A 23,170-nucleotide genomic window follows, 5' to 3' on the forward strand; every position below is an offset into this window, starting at 1 on the left:
GATTTTTAGGGAAATGAAACTGTTCTGTATGATATTACAGTGGTGGAGACAGGTTATACATTGTCAAAACCCACAGAATGTTCCACACCAAAAGTGAACCCTAATGTAAACTATATAGATTTTTGGTTATAGTGATGTGCCACCGTGTAATGAATGTAGGTTCATTCATTGCAACAGATATAATACTCTGGTGTGGGATGTTGATGGTGGGTACAGTGGGTATATGAGAACTCACTGTACTTCAGTTTTACCTCAGTTGCTCTAAATTTACCAAAATTGAATCTAAAATTCCTCTAAAAGAGTCTTTAAAAATGTGACTGTGTGGCTGAGGAACTGAATTTTAAATTTAACCTAATTTTAGTTAATTATTAATTATTTTTAAAATTTGACTTTGCTTTTACCACCTAGCTTTATCGAGGTATGACTGACAAATAAAAATTGCACTATACACAAAAATTAACTCAGCATGGACTAAAGATTTAAGTGCAAGACCTGAAACCACAAAACCAGAAGAAAAAAAAAAAAAAAGGAAAAAGCTTAATTTCGATTAATTTAAATTTAAGTAACTCTGTGTGGCTAGTAGCCACTCTACTGGACAACAGAGATTTCAAAAGTGAAGAAATTGAGTGTACAGTTTTTTTTAAATTATAGTTGAATATTTAATTGAACTTTAGATGAGGAAAGAAATTTCTAAGTAATGGTACAGAAGAAAAAAATCTTAGAAAATATTGAGAATTTCACATTTTAAAATGTCTACATTAAAAAATGGGGAAAAAAAGAAAGATCAATGAACTGGGAAGTATATTTGTGGCAGATATTTGGGGATACATCTAGTAGACTCAAAAAAATTAGTAAGAAAAACACCAAACATTTTCTTAATAATTGAATGAAAAGATAGAACATAGAAATACAACTGTCAGAATTGGATGAAAAAATGTTCACCATCACTAGAAAGAAGAGAGATGCATATAAAAACAATGAAGTATCATTTTAAAAGAACTTCTCAAATTGGAAAAGCCTGAAATAATAATCTGATGATATTGAGGCTGACGAGGGTGCAGGGACATGTAGAATGCCAGCGGGAATGTAAATTCAGTAGGAGTAGAAGAAATTAAGTTAATGGAAGGGCAATTTGGCAGTATATTTAAAAATCCTTTAAAAGTCTGCATACTTTCTGTAAGGTTAGGTTTATTGAAGTATAATTTACAAACAGTAAAATTCACCCTTTTAACTACAGTTTGATGCGTTTTGACACGCGTATGTCTCAGAACCACCATACAGTTGCGATATGGAGTGTTCCTGTCCTCTTCAAACTTTCTGTCCTCCCCCATTGCAGTCAGCCCTCATCTCTAGCCTGACCCCCACCCTGGCCCCTGGCAGTGATTTCTCCCCCAGGAGTTTTTGCATTTTTTAGGAATGTCATATAAATGGAATTATAGGACATACTCCCTTGTTCCTGGCTTCTTTCACCTAGCCTAATGTTTGTGAGCTTTACCCATGCTGTAGTTCATTAGTAGTTCATTCTTCTTTAAAGATAGGTAAATGGAATACTACTGGAATGGAATACCATTCCATTGGAATTTCATACCATTTACCTAAAGATAGGTAAATGGAATACCCATGGAATACTACTACAGTTTATCTCTTTACCTGTTGGAGATTTATGTTATTTCCAGTTTGGGGGGCAATTATTAGTAAAGTTGCTATAAGCATTTGCGTAAAGGTTTTTGTGCAGACACATGTTTTAACTTCTGGGTAAGTAACTGGAAGTGGGCTTTCTGGGATCATAAGGAAGTATACTTCCTCATGTTTAATTTAAAAGAAACAGCCAAACTGGTTTTCAGAGCGATGGTACTGTTATACATTCCCACCGGTGATGGGTAGTTCTCTACATCTTGCCACCGCTTGGTTTCGTTAGTTTTTAAAATTTTAGCCATTATGGTAGATGCGTTGTCCTACCTAGTAGTCTTAATTAGCATCAGTTAGGTGATGACTAATGATCCTGAGCACCTTTCATGTAAGTACATTTGCCACTCTTTTCTCTACTTTGATGAATCAAGTGTGCCCATTTTTAAATCGGATTGCCTTATTTTAAGAGAGCTTTATGTTTTAAGGACAGGAACCTTTTGTCAGATACTTGTTTGCACATACTTTCTGCATTTGTAGCTTTTCTCTTATCAGTGTCTTTCAGAATGCAGATGTTTTTAATTATGATGAGGCCCAATTTATGATTTTTTTTATGATTTTTTTTCTTTTATGATTTGTGCTACTTCTATCCTAAGCCAGGCTCCCAAAATGTTTTCTCATACATTTCCTTCAAGGAGTTTTATAGAGCTCTTAGGTGTAGATACCTGACCTGTTTTAAGTTTGTATTTGGTGCAAGGGAAGGGTCTTTTTTGGGAGGAGAGGGGACACATATATGTGCTGTTGCTCCAACAATACGTTGAAGTGAACATCTTTTCTCCAGTAAATTGCTTTGGCTCCATTGTCAGAATTATTGACCATCTATGAATGAGTCTATTTCTGGATTCTCTATTACAGTATCATACAGTCAATATCACACTTTCATGGTCTCGAAGTTAGGTAATAGGAGTCTTCCAACTTTGTTCTTTTTTTTTCAAAATTATTTGTGCTATTCTGGCTGCTTTGCAATTCCATATGTAATATTTTAAAATCAGTTTGTCAATTTGTGCCCAAAAGCCTGCTGGATTTTGATTGAATTGTGTTGAACTGTAGATTAATTTGAGGAAATTGAAATCTTAACCATATGAGTCTTCTGACTAACTGCCAGGCTAATTCACTGGGAGATGAGTTGATCTTTTTAATATGCATCTTTATTTCTTTTGTTTTCATTTTTAACTTAAGAATATTTTTTTAAATTTCCAAGGTAATTTGTTTTTTGACCCTGGGGTTATTTGGAAGTATGTTGTTTAATTTCCAAATATTTAGGTGTTTTCAAATTCCTCTCTATTCTTAAATTAATTCTGTTGTGGTCAGAGAACTACTCTGTATGATTTCTGTACTTTTAAGTTTATTGAGAATTACTAATGCCTCAGCGTACGCGCTAACTTGCTGACTATTTCATGAGCCCTTGAGAAGAGTATGTTTTCTGTTGTCTGTCTTGGGGTGGAGTGTTTATGAAATGTCTGTTAGGTCCAGTTGGTTAAGTATTGAAATTTCCTAAATCCCCACTGAAAAGAGTATGGAAACCCCCAATTATAATTATGGATCTATCTTTTTTTTTTTATCCTGTCGGTTTTTGTTTCACATGTATTAGAAGTCTATTATTGGGATACATGTTTAGGATTTTTATGTCCTCTTTATAAGCTGTCTCCTTTATCATTATAAAATGTGAGCTTTTGGGATCCCTGCGTGGCGCAGCGGTTTGGCGCCTGCCTTTGGCCCAGGGCGCGATCCTGGAGACCCGGGATCGAATCCCACGTCGGGTTCCTGGTGCATGGAGCCTGCTTCTCCCTCTGCCTGTGTCTCTGCCTCTCTCCCTCTCTCTCTGTGTGACTATCATAAATAAAGAAAAATTAAAAAAAAAAATAAAATGTGAGCTTTTATCTCTAGTAATATTTCTTGTTCAGAAGTCAACTTCGTCGGTCATTAACATAGCCACAGAGCCTTTTTTTTTTATTAGTGTGCACGTTATATATCTTCTTCATTCTTTTAATCTATTTTTGTCTGTACATTTAAATTTCTTGGAGATAGTGTGTTCATTTTGAGGCTATTTTTAAGCTTTGCTAAGATGAATCTATAGTAGCCTATACTCTGTGGATAGTTAATTCCAACTTCTATGCTGTGAAGTTCTGTGATTCCTACGGAATTCCATGTGAGGACTTATTCTGGTTGGTCAAGAACTCCCCTTCAGCTCTTTGTAAGCCCTGGGAATTATTCTTCTCTTTACTCCTCATTGGTTCTTTGCTCCAACTTTTATGCTAGAGATAAGAAGATCCTTGTGCAGATTTTTCTGGAAGCCCCCTTGCCTTGTAGCCTCTTCTTCTGAACTTCTCTCTGGAATTTCATGCTCTTTAGGAGCCTTTCTGAACTCAGGCACTCTCCCAGTGGGATTGCTATAAGGCAGTTAGGATTTCCCTTCCTGTTCCTGGGTTTGGAATTGTCACAGGCTGAAAGCTGGGGCATCTGTGGGACTCAACTAATCTTTTTTTCCCCCATTTTCACAAGGATCGCTCAGTCTTGTGCTGCCTATTTAATACTCAAAAACAATTGATATCTTTCATTTTACCCAGTTTCCCACAGGCAGTGAAAGTGTAAATCTAGTCATTGTATTCCTTTTTGCTGAAAGCAAAAAAGGCTAGTTTTAAATCATTTGTGTGTGTGTATGCTCATTTTTGGGTCCATACCTCATGTCATGTATGTGAGAATTTCACATTTTAAAATGTCTACATTAAAAAATGGGGAAGAAAAGAAAGATCAATGAACTGGGAAGTATATTTGTGGCAGATATTTGGGGATACATCTAGTAGACTCAACTGGGAACTATATTTGTGGCAGATATTTGGGGATACATCTAGTAGACTCAAAAAAATTTTTTGAGGTCTTTTGCCCATTTTTTTCTTTGTTTTTTTTTTTTTTTTAAATTCCTTCAGTTTTGAAAAGTTCTTTAAATATGTGTTATATAAAGCCCTTCATCTATTACAGATATTTTCTTTCAGTTTGCCTCCTGTCCTTTGATTATACTTGTGATGTTTTATTGCCACAAAGAAAGTGAAACTTTATTTTTAGTCAGGTCAGATTTCTCAATCTTTTATTTACTATGGATATTGAGTTATGTGTTTGTTTGTTTTTAAGATTTTATTTACTCATTCATGAGAGACAAAGAGGCGGAGAAGCAGGCTCCATGCAGGGAACCCAATGAGGGACTTGATCCTGGGACTCCAGGACAACGCCTCGGGCCGAAGGCAGGCGCTAAACCACTGATCCCCATGCAGGGATCCCCATGAGTCATGGTTCATAACTTTGTTCTACAGACAGATTTTATATAAATTTAATTGTATAGTTTTGTTCTTTTACTTTTAAATCCCTTACTAATTTAAAGTTCATTCTTTTACATGACATGAGGTATGGACCCAATTTTATCATTTTCTAAATGATTTGCCAGTTTTTCCAACACTGTTTTTAAAAAAAAAGTTGGTCCAGTGTTATTAGAAGCCACCTTTATTGTATACTAAACTTCCATGTGCGCTTGAGTTCATTTTTGTACTTTTTTTTAAAGATTTTATTTATTTATTCATGAGAGACAGAGAGACCAGGGAGGGGGACAGAGGGAGAAATGGGTTCCCTGATGTGGGACTTCATTGCAGGACCCTGGGATCACAGCCTGAGCCAAAAGCAGACACTTAACCACTGAGTCACCCAGGTGCTCCATTTCTGTACTTTGAAACTGAATCCTTCCGGTTAGTCTTATTATGTTTCATTATTATACTAGTGAATCAATTTCTTAGGCTTCGTAATGTATTTTAATATCTGGTGATCCTTAGTGCCTTAGCTTTTCTTTTTCTGTATTATTCTGACTATTCATGATTTTCTATATTATTTTGTTTAGCTCTACTTAAAAATACTTGTTGGCATTTTTATTAGAATTTTAATTAACCTGGCATCTTTATGATGTAGAGATGTTCTTCAACAAAGAATGTTTATGTATTTTGTCATTTTTTCATTTGTATTTTCACTCTATCCTCACATTAACTTTTTCACAATTCTTGCTATACGTATTTCTAGATAATATACCACTTTTGTTGGTATTGTCACTGCTCTTTTACTATACTACGTTATCTTCTAAGTTATTTTTGTTTGTATATATGAATATTATTGATTTCTGTGCATTTATTCTATATCCTATCTATTTGCTGGCTTGGAGGTCATTTTAGTAATGATCCTCTAGGGCTTTCTTAGGAAATGTTTCATATGCAAATAGATACAGTTGTCTTTCTCTTCCAGATCTTATATCTCTGATTTATTTTGCCTAATTGTATTGCTAGTACCTCTAGTATGTAGGAAATATAAGGAAGATAGTGATTATCCTCACCTCTTCCTAATCTTAGTGGAAATGCTTGAAATTTACTCCATTAAATGTGATACTGGCCTCAGGACTAAGATTTCTACATGTGTGTATGTGAGTTTGTGTGCTTCTGTGTCCTTATAGTCATATTAAGGAAAGAACATCAGTTCCTATGTTCTTGAATGGATTTTTTTGTTTCTATGGAATGAGAACTGAATTTTACCAAAGATTTATTTAGGATGTATGGAAATAATCATATGTTTTTCTCAGATCAGTTAATATGGTGTGAGATATTGCTGTGCTTTTAATATTGAACTGACCTTACTTTCCAGGAGTAAATCCCACTGTTATAGTATATTTTTTACTTGATATGGTATTGAGGTATGTTTGCTAGGATTTTATGTAGTATTTCTGATTGTTATTTATAAAAGATATTGGCCTGTAATTTTCTATTTTTGTTCTGTTTTTATCAGCTTTAGGCATCAACATTCTATTTCATAAAAGAAATTTGGAAGTTTTACTTCATTTCCTATGTTCTAGAAGTATTTCTATTAATGCTGTTTGGTTTTCTAATATGAAACTATCTGGTTCTGCTGTTTTTCTGTGAGTCAATTCCTCATAACTCTCCTTTTTCCCATGGAAATGTTTAAGGTTTTTATCTCTACTTGGGTCAATTGTAATAGTTAACCATTTTGTCCAGTTTTTCCAATTTATTTGTATGGTGGTATGCATTGTAGCCTCTTATGACTTTCAGATTCCTTCTACTTCAGGGGTTGTTTCCTTCTAGTTTTTTATTTTTGCTTCCTTTTTTAAAAAGTTTTTTTAAGATTTATTTTTTTAAAGATTTATTCATGAGATACATGAGATAGTTTTGTGGGGGGGCGGGGTGGGCAGAGACACAGGCAGAAGGAGAAGCATAGTTCATGCAGGGAACCTGATGTGGGACTTAATCCTGGGTCCCTATAGGATCATGCCCCTGAGCCCAAGGCAAACGCTCAACCACTGAGCCACTCAGGTGTCTCGCTTCCTTTTTCTGCCTTAATGAATGTATTTTTCAACTCACTTGGATTCTGATTTATTAATAAGATACATTTTCTTTATCTTCTCATTAATGTCTGATTTTGCCTTTATTATGTCATATTTTGTGCTCTTTTAATTCCACCTTTTGTCATGGCCTTTAGTTTCAGATCTATTTCACTCACTTTCAGTAATTTTGTTTTACTTCTCTAAGTGTTTAAGGCTCTTATTTTTCCTCTGATCACAGCTTTATATTGTACTCATAGATTTTAATGTTTTTTATTATTTTTTAAAGAACGTTTTGATTTCTTCTTCAAAAGGTTGTCTATTAGAAGATTTTAAAATTTTCACATAGAAGGACTGTTTTAAAAAAATTTGTTACTAAACTCTAGACTTGTGACAAGATGGTCAGGATATTGTTTATGATAATGTTACTCTTCAGAATACACTGAAACTCTTACTGGTGACTGAGAAGATCAGTTTTTGTCTGTATTCCATGTCTATTTGAGGAAAAGAACTAAGGTCTGTATTTTCATGTGCAAAGTTTAATATCTGTCCAAAAGATCTACCTTATTGACTGTATTTTTATGTCGACTATATCTTTACTTAGCTTTTGTTCACTTGATTTGTTTTGTATCAAGAGTGATATTTAATAATCTTCTCTTAGGGGCACTCTGATGGCTCAGTCAGGTCTTCATCTTGGAATCATGGGCTCCCTGCATTAGGCTCCATACTGGGTGTGGGGCCTACTTAAAAAAAAAAAAAAATTTGTTTTCAGTGTGTTTCCATGTTGCCTCAAGGGCCAGAATCATGCTTTCCTATAGTTTTTGTTTTGTGAAGATCATTGCTGTGCTGCTTGGTAAATATTCATTATTTATATTTGCTCTGCTACATATATGTTTTCTTTGATCTGATATTCTTTAAGGTTTCTTTTTTTTGGGGGGGGTACTTTTTATGAGAGCTCATGTTTATTAATAGTGATTGCCTTGCTAACTATACTTTTTAAAGATGCTTTTAACTCATTTTGTGTCTGTATTTAATCCTTTACTGCTACTCTGATAGTCTTTTATGGTCATTGTTTACTTCTTACTACTAATTCACTATTGCTTGTTTTACTTTTCTCTTTCCCTTATGTTGTCACCTTGGTTTCTAGTTCTACCACTTTATCATGTCAGGGCATCTATCATTTGTATATTCTTCATTTATCACCAGCCTTGTTTTGCTCTTGGATATAATTAAATTTATTAAATGTTCACTTTTCTGGTCTTTTGCTAAAGCTACCCAGTTATCTTTAGATTGGATGAAACTAATCTTCCAGTAGATTGCTCAGGAAATGCCTGTGGATACATTTTTTTGCATGTGTAAAACTTTTTCAATAGCATTGATCCTTGCAGGATAGCATGGATGGGTTTAAAATATTTAGTACATACTTTTTCTTCTTGAATCTCTTGAAAATGCTGATCTGTTGCTTCGTTTTTCATGTTGCTTTTAACAGGTCTGCTGATAGTTTAATTCTCTTACTAAAGTATGTTATTTTCCTTTTTGTTGCCTTTGGGATTTTTCTTTTCTTTATTAATAATGTCTGATGGTTTTACCAGTATATGTTTAGAGTAGATCTTGTATTGGTTTTCCCAGGTATCTGGTGGGCTCTTTTGATATGTAGATTGAGCCTCTTATTTCTAGAAAGTTTGTTGGATTATAGTTTTAAATAATAATTCACCCTTCATGTGTGTTTTGAATTATAATTATGGGAAAGGAACTTGAGCAATAAGCTGTTTAATGAGGAGAAAAAAACAAGTGGAAAAAGAGATTCAAGAATAGAGAGAATTGTTGAATGATGTGGCAAGCAGAAAAAGCAAGAAAAGTTGACATTTATACAGCCAGTTGTAAGGACCGAGATAAAAATAGGAAATACATTCAAAGAGGTGTTGGATAGGAACAACAACCATCTTAGTTAAGGCGGAACCAAAGGGTCCTAACAGGGATGACAGTCAAAGTAAAGTTCTGGATAACTTTTTGAAAGCACACTTGATGTTCTAGCCATTTTCATCTTATTATGTTTTTTTTTTTTTTTTTTAATGCTCCAAACACTACTCAGATAGGAATCAGTATTTTTCCTTAAGATCAGACAAGTAACCTCATTGAGAGTCAAAATAGCTCATTGTAGGTTATTTTATTCTTTTTCCCTATGCTTTTGTTAGAGTATGAACATTTTTTGGTAGTTCATCTGGGACTCTCTAAATTTGGAATTTTGAAGACTCTCAAAGTATACACCATTTACCTTCTTTCATTTTTTGTTGAAAGAAAAAAAACACTGTGGAAAAGTCTCATTAAAAAAAAATTGTGATTTCTTATGTACTTCTTTACATCATCTCTATTTTAATAAGATTTCTTTAAAAAATAATCTGTTTAGACAGAAGACTAAAGAAAATGCTTCAGTGGTAATAATTGTATTCAGTAGAAGAAAAGGAAAGAAATCAAGTATATTGGTTTGGTTAAAAAATGGTTTAAATTAAAAATTAAAATTATATTAAGAAACATCTACCTCCAGAGGAGGTACATCTTCAGAAAAGACAATTCAAGTCAATCACAACTATATTTTGTACATTTACTATTTTTTGGTGTAAAAGGCCACTTTGTTGATCAGAAGGACATTATTTTTTAAATTTTTATTTAAATTCCAATTAACATACAGTGTAATAATAGTTTCAGGTGTACAGTATGGTGGTTCAGTACTTCCATATATCATCTAGTGCTCATCACAACAAGTGTACTCCTTGTGTAGGAGGGAGGGGAGAGGGAGAGAAAGAATCTTAAGCAGGCTCTGCACCTAGCACAGAGCCCAACTCAGGGCTTGATCTCATGACCCTGAGATCATGACCTGTGCCCAAATCAAGTCGGATGCTTAACCGACTGAGCCACCCAGGTGCCCCGGCAAGTGCACTCCTTAATCCCCATCACCTATTTTACCCCAACCTATCTCCCCTCTGGTAACCATCAGTTTGCTCTCTATAGTTAAGAGTCTGTTTCTTTGTCCTACTATCTTTGTTCATTTGTTTTGTCTCTTAAATTCCACATGTGAGTAAAAGCATTGGTATTTGTCTTTCTCTGACTGACTGACTTCACTTGTCATAGTACTCTCTAGCTCCACCCATGTCATTGCAAATGGCAAGATTTCATTCTTCTTTATGGCTGAGTAATATTCCTTTTTATATATAAAATTTGTATGTATATAATTTTTGTGTATAAAGTATATATATATAATATATATATATTTATACATACACACACATCTCCTTTATCTTTTCACCAGTCATTGGAGTCTTGGGCTGTTTCCATATTTTGTCTATTATGGATAATGCTGCTCTAAACATTGGGCTGCATGTATCCCTTTGAGTTAGTGTTTTTATATTCTTTGGGCAAATACCTAGTAGTGCAATTGCTGACTTGTAGGAAAGTTCTATGTTTATCTTTTTGAAGAATTTCCTTACTGTTTTCCAGAGTGGCTGCACCAGTTTGCATTACTACCCACAGTGCAAGGAGGGTTCCTCTTTCTCTACATTCTTACTAACACCTGTTGTTTCTTGTGGTGTTGATTTTAGCCATTCTGAAGGTGTGAGATGATATCTTATCTTATTGTAGTTTTGATTTGCATTTCCCTGATGACCTGTGATATTGAGCATCTTTTCATGGAAGCACATCATTTTTCAAGCACCACCTTATATATCCCTGCTTTTACACGAAGACTTTCTGGATGATTCTGGTTTATAATGATTTCCTTTTCCATTTTCCTTTGGCTTCTAATATATATTTTAAACACATAAGCCCTCAAGTCTCAGTTATCTTATGTTCTGAACTAGAATGGACTTCTTGAGGCTTATAGATAGGTTTACTTCTCTTTCTTCTGTTGTATTCCTCATAGTACTTAGGTTAGTGTTGCTTTTGTAATTATCCTTCAAGAAGTACTTTATTGATTCCTCAGGAGGTGAGGCCAGCCTTGATGCAATGCCTGCCATCTCACTTGTACCCAGAACACCCTAATTGTTCAGGTTCTCCACCCTACCACGCTCCATGTGTTTTTGTCCAAAAGCTGCCTGCTATGTCAAAGAGAAAGGCCCTCACAGGTAGAGAGAACAGTTCTGAGTGTCAACAAATGGAGGAATAAGTATGGCTTTGAAAACCTATGGTTTTTAAAAACACTTACATGACTATTAGGACTTGTGTTGGACTGAAAGTCAGACCCTGAGATTCCAGACTCAGCCCTGATCCTCAGCAGGATGGCAGCCTTCAGCAAATATTTTAACCTGTGAGGACTTTAGCTCTCCAGTCTATAAAATGTTAGACTTCGGGTGATTTCAAAAATTCCCTGTAGCTCTAAAATTCTGTGATTCTCTGAAAATATGTTTCCAGATGCTTAATGTTCATTGCAGAAGGTAATGTTTCTTATAATGTTTCCAAAGTGTCCACCTTGTGTTGAATAGCGAAGGAAGTTAAAAAGTTTAAATTTAGAAAAAAATTTAATGATCTGGGAGCAGGAATTGTAGTACCTGACCTGTATCTGGTGGCAAAATGCTCACTATGATCCATAGGGTAGGGTCATAAGCCTCATTAAAGCTACTTGTTCACTGTTTGCTAGAGGGAATTCTAACATAATCCATCAGTTACTTGTAAGATGGAGTGTGAAAGTGTGTTTATAGGAATTTTGCATGGTATATTCACATAATATGGTATGATTTTTAGAGATAGCATTTCCTTTTATGAATATATATATAATTTAGTCCTGATGATACACTTTCATATTTCATTATCTTTGGAGTAGTGTTGTATATCTTAACTTGATGTTACCATAATATCATTGGATGATATAGCTGGTAAAGCTACTTTAAAGTACTTTGGTATTACACAGATGGGGTTATACCTTAGATTAAGTAGCGTGGTGTGTTTATAGTCACTTATGACGTGCAATAACGTGTATGTCTTTCTTCTTTGTGAAGTTCTGGTATCTATTTTTAGTTGAGCAAAGGACTTTGAAATTTATTCCTATGATTTTAGTTATTTGAACTTTTAAAATTTTATGAGCTTTATATTATTAGAATTGTTTGTAAAATACACACTTTCACTGAATTTTTGGTCTCAGCGTAATTTGTCATATGAATATGTGTTTTTAAGATTTAATACCTTGTATGTATCTTTACCCATAGATCAGTTTTATAAATTTACTATTTGGGATTCTTTCAGTATGATTTGTCAAATTAAAAACAAAGTCAACTCCAAACTTTATTTCCATCTAACATTCTGTAATGTGTTAATGCTGCTATGTTTTACTGCACTTCAATTTATTGAATTACTTTAAAATTGTTTAAGTAATCAAATGTATTTTAGCTCTGTTATCTGATACTGAATGGTGTTCCTATTATCAAAATTTATTCTTAACATGTGTATATTAAGATGTCTGATTTTAAATCAGATTAGATCCATATAAAAAGAAAAAAATTCTTATTCAAAATGCTACACAAATGACAGTAATATGAATATAGTCTACTAGAGTCTTATTGGAAGGTGGTGATGAGTGGAAAATATTGAAGAAAACAGCATAATAATTATGATTTAGGAGCCATGGTCTCCATATTTAAAATTAATATTTTGTGAAGCTTATTTCCCACTGCTGGGACTCTGAGACAAGTGAGAACCTAGTAAGTAGATAATTGTGCCTCTAGGAGGATACAGGTTTTTTTACCTTTTATTTTGAAAAATTTGAAGCATACAGAATAATAGAGAATTTCTGATACCCATGACTTTGACTTAAAAATTAACATTTTGAAATTTTATCTATTTTTTGGCTGAAATGTTTTAAAATAATTAGAGATATCATGACATTTTATCTCTAAATACTTATGTATGCATTTCCAAAAATAAGGACAATTCACCATATTATCACCATGCTATTACTTAACAAAATTACATCATTCCTCAGTGTCAAGTACAGTTTATATCTACTTTCTCCATTTTCCTAGCATTCACAAGAAAATACAAATAGAATTTTTATTTTAATTGTGCTTAAGCTCCTTTTTCCTTTTTTATTTTTATTTTTATTTTTTTAATTTTTATTTTATTATTTATGATAGTCACAGAGAGAGAGAGAGAGAGGCAGAGACACAGGCAGAGGGAGAAGCAGGCTCCATGCACTGGGAGCCTGACGTGGGATTCGATCCCGGGTTTCCAGGATCGCGCCCTGGGCCAAAGGCAGGTGCCAAACCGCTGCGCCACCCAGGGATCCCACCTTTTTCCTTTTTTAAAAATTATTTATTGCAGTAGACTTCTCTGCTATAACTTCCTTTTCCGTAATCGAAGTCACCTAGGTCATGTGATCTCTTTGACTCCCTTTTAGTTCTCATAGCCTCTGACTTTCTGGATAGAACTGGTTTTAAGCTACAAATCTGATTTAGGAAATTATTTGTACAGAACCAGGTGAGCATGATTTCTTCCAGTTGAATGTCCATCAGGAGAGCAAATCTCTAGTTTTGTATACAGGAAGATAGGGATTATGTTTTTATTCACTGATGTGTACCCAGTGGCTGGCACAGAGCATGGCATATAATAAGCACTCAATAAATAAATGATGAATGAACAAGGAGTAAGTGAACAGGTTAATACATAAATTAATTGATTAATTAGTTCTTCAATTTTCAGTAGTAACATAAAGCGAACAGAGTAGAGCTGGATGTAGTATAGCCACATATAGCAACTAAGGCATCTGTACCTTTCTTAAATTCCTATTGAGAGAAATCTGTTCAGTGTCAAAAAGGTCATTAGTATTTTATATAGTATTTTATATAGCCATTACCAGTGGTTTTTTTTTTTTTTTAATGGATAGAGCTCTGCCAGCATATTCATGAAGAGAAACCAAAATATGGGGCTGCTATGGGTTAAATTGTGTCTCCTCAGAAAATGTTGAAGTCCCAACCCCCAGTATCTGTGAATGTGACCTTATTTGGAAATAGGTTAAGATGAGGTCGTTAGGGAAAGCTCTAATCCAGTACGGTTGAGGTTATAAATGGGAAAACTTGGACATAGAGACAGACCAGACATGAATAGAGGAAAGACAATGTGAAGAGACGGGAAGAATGCCTTGTTGTATAAAGCTGGAGCACCTGAGCTCACCAGAAGCTAGGAGAGAGGCATGGAGCTGATCGTCCCTCACAGTGCTCAGGAGGGACCAACCCTGTCAACACCTTGATGGCAAACAGGCAGCTGTGAAGACTGGAAGACGATACATTTCTGTGATTACTACCCAGTTTGTGGTACCTTGTTAGAGCAGCAGCCCTGCAAAACTAATAGAGGGACATAGACAAATCTTTGGTTGGAAGTTGAGATAATAAATTTTCCAAACAATTTTAATAAAAATCTCAGGATAGCATTTTCTTTCATATAAGATGCTAACACTTTACCATGAATACCAGTTTATTTTGACCATATGTGGGCAGCAGGATAGAGGAAAAATGGAAAGGGGGAAAACTGAGAACAGAGGGGAGAGAAAAGTCCCCTCTTTTATTTTGCCTAGGGCCTCTCTGGACTGAGCTAGATCAGCTAGTGTTTCTAATATGATTTATTCTCACACACAGGATCTCCAGGCAGTTAATTTTTGCCCATGTGTGGTGGGCTCTTCATGATAATAGACTGCTTGTTTATTCTGGAGCTAAATGTCCTTGTTTAGAATCAGAAGATTAAAAAAAAAAGGGTGATGGGGCATCTGGGTGGCTCAGTCCATTAAGCATCTGCCTTCAGCTCAGGTCATGATCTCAGGGTCCTGGGATCGAGCCCCATGTCAGGCTCTCTGCTTAGCAGGAGTCATCTTCTCCCTCTCACTTTCCCCTCCCCCCAAAAATAAATAAAATATTTTTAAAACAATTTAAATTTAAAGAAGGTTGGTTTACCTTCTTCTCATCTCAGGCAAAAGGTTTATTTTTTTAAAGATTATGTATTTATTCATGAGAGACACACAAAGAGAGGCAGAGACACAGGCAGAGGGAGAAGCAGGCTCCATGCAGGGATCCCGACATGGGACTCAATCCTGGGACTCTGGGATCACGCCCTGAGCCAAAGGCAGACGCCCAACCGCTGAGCCACCCAGGCATCCCCAAAAAGTTTAATAGAAGAAAATGGCAACTATTTGAATAACTTTCAATATAGATTCAGTGTAGAAATAGTTAAGGGTGTGAGCTCCAGAATCAGACTCCCTCCCTGGCTTTGAGCTCTGGCTCTGCCCCTTATTAGCTATTTCCTTTGCCATATTATTTCATCTGCCTGTGCTTCTGTTTCCATATCTGAAAATAAGGATAATAGTCCCTCCCTCAAGAGGGGGAAGAATCAAATGATTTAAACATATGAAAGACCTAGACAAATATCAGGCACATAAGAAGCACTTAGTAGGTAACAGCTAGAAAGTAATTTCATTATTTTTATACTCATGATGAAAGAATGCCATATCTTCATTCTCCAAGAATTCTTTAGATTTATGAAAAAGACATAATGGTGTTCTGGTTAGATATTAAGAAGATGGTAATAAATTGGATTTATTCAGTGTAGTTCTGCCGAGGTGTGTAGATGTGTAGTTTGATATGATAGACATCCCTCCAGTTGTAGGGACCAGAACATCCAGAGTCTGTCTTCTATATAAGGGAAAATATTTCACATTTTAGGAGTGTATATATAAATATATAAATATTTATATTCACTGTAAATATAGGATGGCCCATTTAACAAATTACCTATTCCCAAGAATGTGGTTCCCAAGACAGTTAGTGCTGTTGAAAAATTAGTGTTTTCCTATAATCAATGCATGCTTTATCGAGTGTCTACTGAATCCCACTGGTCATATTATTTGTATTTCTAAAGGCCAGATGCATATACGACCAAAGAATGTTTGAGCACCCTGATTCATGAAAGGCTATATATAGGGGGTTCGTTTATTGTTTGTTTTTTAGTTAGTATGGGAAAATGGCACTTTTGGATTCTGAGTCACCTCATTAAGCTGCATATTGGATGGGTTAAGATGTAACCCCATTTTAGAGGCTGTTCAAAACCTGTGGAACCCCAGGGGACTGTATGTGTGAATGGCATTGGTGCTGGCAATCTCAAATGCTATCTTTGAAATCAGGGGAGTTTTTAGTTAATGTAGAACAGGGGGCAGCTATGTTGAATGTTGGTTAGCTGTGTTTTATGTAGATATAACTTCCATGTGGTGAACGTGTTTATAATATTATATCAATGACAGTCAAATCATATCAGCTAACATTTTGTATCTATTTAGAGATGTACGAAGCTCTGAGAATGCTTACCTACATGCTGAAAGGTCTTTGGTTCAGATTTGATTTAGACAAAAAGGAAGACCATAAATTGGATGCAATTCAGATTATCCTCCCCATTGCCTGTTTATTTTTGTTAAAGGACAGACACAAATTATGTGCTTTGATGTCACATTGGAAATTCGGAAGAAAGGATAGGTTCTTTCATATAATTCTTGTAGGTTCTTTCATATAATTCTTGAGAACTTATGTCAGAAGGACAAATTGGAAAGAGACTGTAATTGGAAAGGTTTTCTTTTGTGGGTGAAAGCCATTTTTAGTAAAGAAGGAATTGCTCACATATGATCTATTGAGGGAATTTCCCCCCAAAGTCTGGAAAGCATATTAAGTCACAGCCCTATTTGATCAAATGGGCTTTCACGTATTGCTAAAAGAACCAGGCTGGAATAGAAAAACAGGTCATGGGCTCAAAATGTGAGTATCACATAGGATACTTCTAAATACTTTGGTATTCTGTTATGATGCTTGAATCTATAGCACCATTTAAAGGAGCCATAGACTTGGGCCTGATGGAACAGTAGATGCCTCAAAGAGTTCATAAGAGGCACAGCTTGTCTGCCTTTTCTTCATATGTTAACCTCATGGATGAGTCTTTAAATCTCTCACTCTCAGTGAATATTACATATAAAGGAAACAGGACAAAATTCCAGATTTGAAATAGAGTAGGTAGTTATGAGATCTAAGAGGGGAAGAAACCTCCAACACATAAAACAGATTTTTTTTTTTTTTTTAAATAATCGCATGTTGCATCCATCAGGAAACAAACTGCAGACTTTTTATAGCTCAGATAAGGTCAGGCTATCGTTTTGAAAAATACATCTTCATGCTTATTCTAATAAGCATCATGTTTGAAAGTAAGCTGGCACCTCAAAAGTTGCATTATTTTGTCTAGACTGTATAGTGGTAATATGACATTACTGGCGAAAACAAGGTAGGGAAGTTGAAAAACAAAAAAGTACTATACAATAAAAATAAAAAGCACAGATTTATATCAAAATGTAGTAGCATCTCTAAGGTTACATACAGGTTTTTAACAGACACAAGTGATGTTTATGAACATAAACACGCTGCTTACACATTGCATGCTTCGTTCCTCTTTCAGCACATGCTGATTTTCATTAGTAAGCATTTAGTTTATTGTGAAGATTTTCACATTATAGTATCTTGTTGGAAAAATAGGGAAATATTATACCCTATTCAAATAAGATAAATGCTGGCTTTTTTTAAAAAAAAAAAGCTTTTAGAGTTTCTGAATAAGTCTGTGTTCTTGATAGAGTTTTAAAAGTGTTTTCTAAATTTCCATTTAAAAAAGTCATGAATAGTGACTATCTCCCTCCATAGTATAATATCCATCAGTCCCTGATAATGAGAGCTTAACAGACACGTTTCTTGATGCAACATGTGTTAAGTAAAAGGATTTAATTGTATAAGTGTAAATTAGGAGATATGACAAAAATAGTTCTTAGAAAGGGAATCCCATTTTGGGGGCTGAATATACATCTCTAATGTATAATCAGTCTGCAAGGGGAGGCAAAGTAGTAACGTGAGCTAATGGGTGGCCACATCCCACTGGGCAGTGACATTTGTTCACATTATGTCTTCCTTCTTTCTGTCTCAGCTCCATAACCTCTTGCACCCATTCCCCAGCTGACATTTTTCTTATCCATCACATTAAGTGTTGAGAAATGCTTCCATTTGAGCCAGTCTGACCCCTTAGTACGTAGGACTCCTGGTTGCTTGGGGAGCAGGAAGGCAGCTGATTTGACTCTTGGTGGGAAAGAGGTCCTTTACTTTTTCCATCAACTATGAATATGTCCCTCAATCTTGCATAAACTGAAAGAACCAGGAACTAGTTGGGTTAGAGTGTTAGCCACTGACCAGCCAGTTCACTTTTGGTACAAAAATGAATAAATCATTTTCCTTCCAAACCACCTCTTCCTCCTGTTTTCTTTGTTCACTGAATCCTCACTGGTGTGGAATCCAGCCACATCATTTTTAGAGTTGTCATTGGTCCTCTTTTCCAAGAACCATGGTTCCCCTTTGTCTCCCTTCTTTTGCTCACCAGGGTCCTAGTCTGCCCTCCCATTGCTCTTTGCCTGGACTGTCATTACCCACTCTTACTCTTTGCTACTTTTTCCTCATTATGGTGCTGCCAGTACTGATAATACTATTTCTTGCCAAAAGCCTCTGGTGACTGTCATTTGCATATAAAAATTATGTCTCAGCTTCTTAAAATGGTTTTAGAATCTTTCGGTGTAAGCTGATGCTAACCAGCTTTTCTGACTCGTGATGTATTTCCAATAACCTCTGTACTCTCGACCTACACTAACCCGTGCCCTGGTTTTCCTTATTGGGTTGCCTCTTTTTTGCTGTCCCCATTTGTGGAAATCTTAGATATTTGTCAAGGCCCAACTCAAATGATTCTTTCTCTGAGCCCCTCAATTAGAAATAAACTCTTCTTGCTCTAAAATATTACTAAATTTAAATCTGCTGTACTTTTCTCAAAGTAAATGTTATATTTGAACCTGTAGATGCACTTATATCATCTCTTTTCTCTATGTGAGACATATGGAAAAAAACTCAGCTTCTGATCAGACTGATAGAGGTTCACTTTCAACTTTGCCCCTTACTCTAAGTTTGTTTTGCACAGAGTACCTAACTTTACTCATTGTTTTCTCATCCTCAAGATATCTTAAAATAAACCCCTTTTAGGGTCATGAGGGTTAAATGATTTGACTTCTCTAAAGCATTTCATGCTTTCACATGGCAAACACTCAATAAATATGCATTTTTTTCTTTAAATAAACAATTCTTGATAGTTTATCATGCTTGGCACTCAGGTGTCTACTGAAAAGAATTTACTTCAATTTTTCCAGTTATTACCATCAAGTCAAATCAATAAAAATTTACTTAAGCCTGGGCAGAAGGCCTTAAGAAAAGGTACTGTCATGGATACAAATATGTATACAACATTATCTTGGCCATTTGTCCCTATGGAGCTTATAGTCCATAAATGGGGAGCCAGGGCTTAAATAAAGGAAAAGCTAGGGGTCCTGTGGGTGGCCCAGTCAGTTAAGCATTCAACTCTTGATTTTGGCTCAGGTCATTGATCTTAAGGCTGTGAGATTGAGCCCCGCATTGGGCTCTGTGCTGGGCGTGGAACCTGCTGAAGATTCTCTCCCTTTCCCTTTGTACCCCTCCCTACCCCAGGGAAAAAAGAAAAGAAAAGCTAAATAACTCGATTACATTTTTAAGTAGTAAGTCTGTGGGACACAAATGAAAACCCAGTAAGTTTCTTTGTGGCTGAAGGAATGTACATACCAGAATAGGATTCAGGAGTGAGTGGTGAACCTAGGAATTATGAAGTGTGAATCCAAGGTTGTGATAGGAAGCAGAGAAGAGCATGTTGGGCACCCCTAGGGGTGTGCTGGATTGAAGACAAAGGCGCTTCTTCCCATGTAATTCACTGCAAAGAGGACTTATCACAGGGTGTTCTGTAATCATTGGTTCTACCTATCCATTTGGAAAAATAAAGCAGTGTAAGAGCCTTCCCACATTTGGAAACAAAGGTGATGGGAAGTGAAGGTTTAAGTGCAGAACTGAACTTGAGAATGTGGCATATATGGATGCAGATCTGGCTGAGTAAAGGGGGAGAATGTTTGAGACAGTCCTGTTCAGTATAAGAATGTTGGGTTCTTCATGGACACCAAAGTCTAATTTGTTTTCATCTTTATTTGTTTAGTGCTTTTAATGAGGGCTATGATTTACAGGCCACCTGTGCCAAATTCAGATCTCAGAGGGTCAATGCCAAGACGGAATTAGGAGTGCAAGGCCTTACAGGGGGAAAGCAAGTATATTACCAAGGAAGGAGGAAAAGAGAAAAAACAGGATTGGACAAGCAAAGCTTTAAGAGTGGGATGTTGACATGACCCATGTGACAGGAAGGGGGGACAGGAAGAATTGGGCTAGGAGAGCTCAGATTGTGATACAGTTATGACAGGGAGCACCAGAGGGGCTCCTGGGTGGCTCAGTTAAGTGTCCGCCTTTGGCTCAGGTCATGATCCCAGGATCCTGGGATGGAGCCCTTGGGGCTCCCCACTCAGTGGGGAGTCTGCTTTTCTCTCCTTCTGCCCCTCCCCCCTGCTCATATGCTCGCTCTCTCTCTCTCTCTCTCTCTCAAATAAAATCTTAAAAATAAATAAAGTGCATTAGGGAGCTAGATATTTACATTTTCCTATACCTAGTATGATTACAATGCAAATAATCACTTCCTACTTGACCTTGGTACTATTGAGTTTCCCACTACAGGCTTGTCTAGAACTAGGGATATTATATATATTTATACTGAAAGTGAAAAATATTAATTAGTTGTTATTTTTTATTTCATAGAAAAAAGATAATATTTAAAAAGTTAACTGGAAAGCAAGTTTTATTTTAGATTAGGGGTTGGCAAACTTTTTCTGTAAAGAGCCAGATAGTAAATATTTTAGGCTTTTATGAGCTCTGTGGGCCACATATGGGTCTCTGCTGCATATTCTCTTTTTTTCTTTCTTTTCTTTTTTTTTTTTTATAATCCTATAAAAATGTAAAAATCATTCTTAGCTCAAGGACACACAAAAATAGGACCTAGACTGCAAACCTTATTGTGGATTAAGTTCTGCTTAAACTTATTTTTGACTCCAACAAAATTTTAGAAATGGACAGAACCCCAAATTCTATACTATTTTAAAAACGAGAGAATGGACTTTGATATTATATTGGCATGGAATTGAATCCTGTTTCCATCCTTTACTAGCTCTGACTTGGATGAGTTAATTAATTAATTACTGGGGTGCTTGTCCTCCTCATACGTAAAGTGAGACCCAGTGCTACCTAACTGGGAGATTCCCTGTATTTGATGACATAATTTGTGAAAAGTACTTTGCCCAGTGATTACCACATAATTAGAACCTCAACAAATTTTCTTCCTTTATTCCCTTCTTATCTTGTTTGACAGTATCTCCCAGTCTTTCCTTTCTTTCTTTGAATTGTTCTTACAGAATTCTAGATTGTTTTTCTACCACCAAATCTTCATAGAAGCTCTTACTTTGACCTAATTTGTATCAAATTAATTTATCAACTTTTTGATAACCTTGGAACAAATTATTGACATACACCAAAATCTCTACCTAACAAATGCAGTCACTCCTAAATTTCTTCAGTAGTGTGTCAAGAACTGTAATACTGATAGATGCTAGAAGTAAAACTTATAAGAATTTTAGAGACTATATCCAGTTCTCATAGAATATAAATATTCTAAGCCATATACTGCCTTAGTAGATAAAAAACAAATTAAAAAAACAGGAGGGGTTATATAGGGTGGTGGAGATAGTTTTATCACTTTGCTCGATAGCATTCCATGATTATTTGAATCCTGCCCACAACTCTATTAAGACCACTGACCGGGGATCTGTGGGTGGCTCAGTGGTTTAGCGCCTGCCTTTGGCCCAGGGCATGATCCTAGAGTCCCAGGACCGAGTCCTACATCAGGCTCCCTGCACGGAGCCTGCTTCTGCCTCTGCCTGTGTCTCTGCCTCCCTCTCTCTCTCTCTCTCTCTCTCTCTCATGAATAAATAAAATCTAAAACAAACAAACAAAAAAAAAAAAACACTGACCATGCACCCAATATCGGAGCACTAAATATATAAAGCATACATTAACAGATTAAAGATTATCACCTATAGACAATAATGTAATAATATAAGGTTCCAGTATCCCATTTTCAATAACCAGTAGATCATCCAGGTGAAAAACAATGAGGAAACATTGGGCTTAAACTACATGTTAGATGAGATGGATTAACAAACATATACAAGTCATTCCATCCAACTGCAACAGAATACACATTCTTCTCAACACACATGGAACATTCTCTAGGACAGATCATAGGCCACAGAATAAATCTTAATAAATTTAAGAATATTGAAATATCAGGCATCTTTTCCAACCACAACTGTATGAAACTAGAAGTCAATTATAGGAAAATTGGAAACTTCACGCATAGTGGAGATTAAACAACATGCTCCTGAATTACTAGTACTAAAAGGGACATCAAAGAATACCTTTAGATAAGTAGAAATGGAAATACAACATACTAAAACTTTTGGGATACAAGAAAAACAGTTCTAAGAGGTAAATTTATAATGATAAATGCCTACATTAAGAAAAAAGATCTTAAGTAAAGAACCTCACTTTATACTTAAAGGAACTAGAAAAGAAGAATAAGCACAAAGTTAGTAGAAGGAAGAAAATAATACATTTCAGAGCCAAAATAAATGAAATAGAGACTAAAAAGACTAGAAAAGATCATTGAAACAGAGATGACTTTTTGAAAGGATCGACAAAATTGGAAAACCTTTAGACTAAAAGAGAAGACCCCAATCAATGAAATCAGAAATGGAAGAGAAGACATTATAACTAATAAATTCTAACAATAATAAGAAACTACTATGAACGATTATATGCCAACATATTATATATGCTAGAAGAAATGGATAAATTTTTAGAAACATGCAACCTACCAAGATTGAATCATGGAGAAATAGACAATCTGACCAGACCTATTACTGGTAAGGAGATTTAAGTAGCAATCAAAACCTGTCAACAAGGAAAAGCCCAGGATCAAATGACTTCATTGGTGAATTCTACCAAACATTTATTTTTTTATTTTTTATTTTTTTTATGATAGAGAGAGAAGGGCAGAGACACAGGCAGAGGGAGAAGC

The 23,170-nt window shown here is 35.5% G+C and overlaps 1 protein-coding gene across 7 annotated transcripts in view; it reads left to right on the forward strand.

Annotated features, from left to right (window-relative positions):
• The window catches only part of VRK2 (VRK serine/threonine kinase 2), a 111,730-nt gene that overhangs the window by 47,609 nt on the left and 40,951 nt on the right, over positions 1–23,170 (forward strand). The window lies entirely within an intron of this gene.

The sequence above is a fragment of the Vulpes vulpes genome, chromosome 16 (genome assembly GCF_048418805.1).
Source record: "Vulpes vulpes isolate BD-2025 chromosome 16, VulVul3, whole genome shotgun sequence".
Lineage (NCBI taxonomy): Eukaryota > Metazoa > Chordata > Mammalia > Carnivora > Canidae > Vulpes > Vulpes vulpes.